A 4315-nucleotide genomic window follows, 5' to 3' on the forward strand; every position below is an offset into this window, starting at 1 on the left:
AAATCTTTTTTATGTTTTATAAAATGATTCAGACTCAATTTGGAAAAAAAATAAAGATCCTCCGTTCTGATAACGGAACAGAATTTGTGAACAAAACAATGAAAACCTTTTTCCAAGAAAATGGCCTTATCCATCAAACTACGTGTCCTAACACCCCTCAACAAAATGGTACCGCAGAACGGAAAAATCGTACACTACTTGAAAAAACTCGTGCCATTATGATTGAATCTCGGGTCCCTCATTCTTATTGGCCAGAAGCTCTTGCTACATCAACATACCTTACAAATCGTCTCCCAACTCAAATTCTTGGAAATAAAACCCCATTAAATGTCCTAGCCACCCAAGTAACAGTTCCAACTAGTATGACCTTACCACCTCGTGTCTTCGGCTGTTCAGTATTCATTCATATCCCCAAGACTAATCAAAATAAACTTAGTCCGTGTGCGGAAAAATGTGTCTTCGTTGGGTACGGTGTCCATCAAAGGGGCTATCGTTGCTACAACCCTGTTACTCGTCGAGTCCATGTCACCATGGACTGTGACTTCATCGAATCTGACTATTTTTTCCACCACCAATCTAGTGCTCAGGGGGAGAAAGTAAGTGAATCACTCGATTGGCTGTTATCTCAAAGTTGCTCTGAGGAAGTTCTAACAAATTCAGTAGCCGACGCCACCGAACTTGCTTCTTCTAATATAGTAGAGGGTAACGAGTCAGCTGCCACAACCAATGAGTCTTCCAAGGACGATGTCCAGCAAGAGGTCGGAGCCACAGAGACAGCTTCAACTCACACCACAAATGAGTCTTCCGAAGATGATAGCCAACCAGAGGCAAACAATGAGGTAAACAATTACAAGATCATAATAGTTCACCAAATACTTCTAATCATGATTGTTCAGGAAGTCAATTTTTGGAACAAAAGGAACAACCAAACATTCATGTCCTTCCTCCAAGAAGAAATAGAGGAGTCCCTCCTAATCGGTATTCACCAGAGCATATTCCTCGTGCCTCTAAATACCCGATACAAAATGATAAAGGGGGAGTGGCTAATATTGCAAAAGTTTTTTCGGCTACTCTTCTTTCAGAACAAATTCCAACCACATCTCAAGAAGCTGATAAAATGGCTGAATGGAGAGAGGCGATGAATATGGAAATGGAAGCTCTAAAGAAAAATGGCACGTGGGAAAGGTGTACCTTACCACAAGGAAAGAAATCGGTTGGCTGTAAATGGGTATTTAATATCAAGTATAACTCTGATGGCACCATCGAGCGACACAAGGCAAGGTTGGTCGCCAAAGGATATACACAAACATATGGTATTGATTACTCTGAAACTTTTTCCTCGGTTGCAAAAAATAGACACTATCAGAGTTCTTTTTTCAATAGCAGCAAACAAAGATTGGCCTCTTCATCAATTTGATGTAAAAAATGCCTTCTTACACGGAGACTTAAAAGAAGAAGTGTACATGGAACCCCCTCCTGGGTTCTCAAGAGATTTTCAAGAAAATGAGGTATGTAAACTCAAAAAGGCTTTGTATGGGCTTAAACAATCTCCGCGCGCATGGTTCGGGAAGTTTGCATTGGCAATGAAACGATATGGGTATAAACAGAGTAATGCTGATCATACCTTGTTTTACAAAAAGAGAGGAAAATTGGTTACATGTCTTATAATATATGTCGATGACATGATCATAACAGGGAGTGATAGAGAAGAAATTAGCTCCCTTCGAAAAAAATCTCTTCACCGAGTTTGAAATGAAAGACCTTGGGGGTTTGAAATATTTCCTAGGTATTGAAGTGCTTAGGTCAAGAGAAGGGATCTTTATCTCTCAACGGAAGTATATATTGGACCTGCTAACTGAAGTTGGTATGGTGGATTGCAAACCCTACGATACTCCCATGGTTGTGAATCACAAACTGAGAATGGTCGAAGGAGCCAAACTAGCAAACAAAGAAAGGTACCAAAGGTTAGTGGGAAAATTGATTTACCTGGCTCACACTCGACCCGACATTGCTTATGCGGTGGGAGTGGTAAGTCAATTCATGCACAACCCTCAAGAAGACCATATGGCAGCTGTAATGAGGATTATTCGATACCTTAAGGGCACACCAGGAAGAGGTATAGTGTTCAAGAAAAATGGGCACTTAGGTGTTGAAGTGTTCACAGATGCCGATTGGGGAGGAAATCCTAACGACAAAAGATCAACCGCCGGTTACTTCACCATTCTTGGAGGAAACTTGGTGACTTGGAGGAGTAAGAAGCAGAAGGTAGTGTCATTATCAAGTGCAGAATCAGAATTTAGGGGTATCGTTAAAGGGATCAGCGAGATCCTTTGGTTAAAGAAGATAATGAAAGAAATCGGGTCTCCCCTTAGTCACCCAACTCAGTTAATGTGCGATAATAAAGCTGCCATTAAAATCTCAGAAAACCCAGTGCAACATGATAGAACAAAACACGTTGAAATAGATCGACACTTCATAAAAGAAAAAATTGAAGATGGCACAGTCGAACTTCCGTTTGTTAGGTCTGAAGACCAACTAGCAGATATTCTGACAAAAGCAGTTGCAACAAAAACATTCGAATCTGTTTTATCCAAGTTGGGTATTGGAGATCCCACTACACAACTTGAGGGGGAGTGTTAGAATATTCTAACAAAAATAGAAAACACAAATCACGGAGTAATTGTTGGGGTCAAATATTGATCAACTTTATTGAGGATCTCACAGCTGTCCATAATCTCCTCTTGCCGATGGGTTTATTTGTTTCCTTTTGTTTAGGCTCCTGTTTCCTCCTTATATTGGCTTGTAGTTGCTTTTTGAAAAAAACTAATATATATAATAAAAGAATAACAAACCCTCTGTATACCAAACTAAGAGTTTTATCAGCAAAGGGTTTATGTTTGTTTTCTTTACTACACCAGATTTGTAAACTCACACCCCTTTTATGCATCGATTCTCAGTCTCAGGTTTAATCTGATGATTTTATCCCTTACTTTTTCTTTTATTTAATCTACCTTAACAACGTTATTTTTCATATTTCTACTTCTTATTTTTATTTATCACAATTAAGAAGTTCAACCAATCCAAAAACAACCATGTCTAATACCCGAGCTTTACGTTTCTATTTGACCCAATATCTCCCTGGACTGAAGAGCAATACATATTTAACATATTTCAGTCATGTAAGGTATTTTACTTATGTCGAACACATCAGGAGTAGAAATTGATGCAACATATTCACAATTATGAAGTTCCTTGGACAAATACGTGTCTAGGATAGAACTAACAATCATAGTAATTCATTGTTTGTATGTTTTATAATTGTTTTATTGTAGTTTTTATTGGGGATTACTCCCCGAGATTTAGAAATTTTAAATAAATTTGCATAATTTGAATGTGAAAATAGATTTTTTGATGTTTCTTTAAACTTATGCACCACTTAAATCATTTGATTGTTTCCACAGTGATACCCTAATGTCTTACATGCTTTTATAAAGTAAAAATGGTACTTCAAGTTTTTCAAAGCATTATATAATGACCAAAATGGCAAATTTTATGTTATTGGTAAAATTGATAGTTTTCAAATTAGTAATCTATTCTTATATATTTTCCAAGTTAGACAATTTGTTAAAATAACAATCTATTAACCGTTTTCATCATTTTACCATTAAGTCTAATTTTGTCATTTGAGTCAAAATGACTATTTTCTCCAATTTTCTCATTTCAATTAGGTAAAACATTAAGAAATTAGTATTATTTTCATTTTAAATTTGGAATTTTAGTCATAAAAGAACACCGTTAGTCCTTAGTCAAGTTGACCTTTAAGGCTATTTTTGTCATTTTCGTCAAAACTCTCAATTCGCTTATTTCAATCAGTCAAAAAGTTTAAAATTATTATTTTGGTCATTTTAAACTTTACATTATACGAAAACAACAACACATTTATACCGTTATGCTAATTTTCACTACATAAATGGTGTTTTTTGCACCAATTATAGCAATGTACTTATGATAAATTCATTGTGATGCACTCTCAGCTTTTTTCTGTTTATTGCTTGTTGATTGGTTTTTCTTTCATTCTTAAATTCGTTCATCTTTTCTATTGACATGTTGACATCAGCACACAATCAAGAAGAATTCATTTTTATCCTCAATAAAGGATTTAAGGAAGTCTTGAGATGCAACAAAATTTTCCCTTATTTAAGGATTGCAGGTTCAAGATCTTATATTCTATAATTTATATGTTTATATCTTCAATCATACATTAAATATCAATGTAGTTTTTTATATGCTATTTCATAATTCCCTCTTTCCCTAT

The sequence above is a fragment of the Lactuca virosa genome, chromosome 5 (genome assembly GCF_052849685.1).
Source record: "Lactuca virosa cultivar CGN04683 chromosome 5, Lactuca_virosa_CGN04683_v6, whole genome shotgun sequence".
Taxonomy (NCBI): Eukaryota; Viridiplantae; Streptophyta; class Magnoliopsida; order Asterales; family Asteraceae; genus Lactuca; species Lactuca virosa.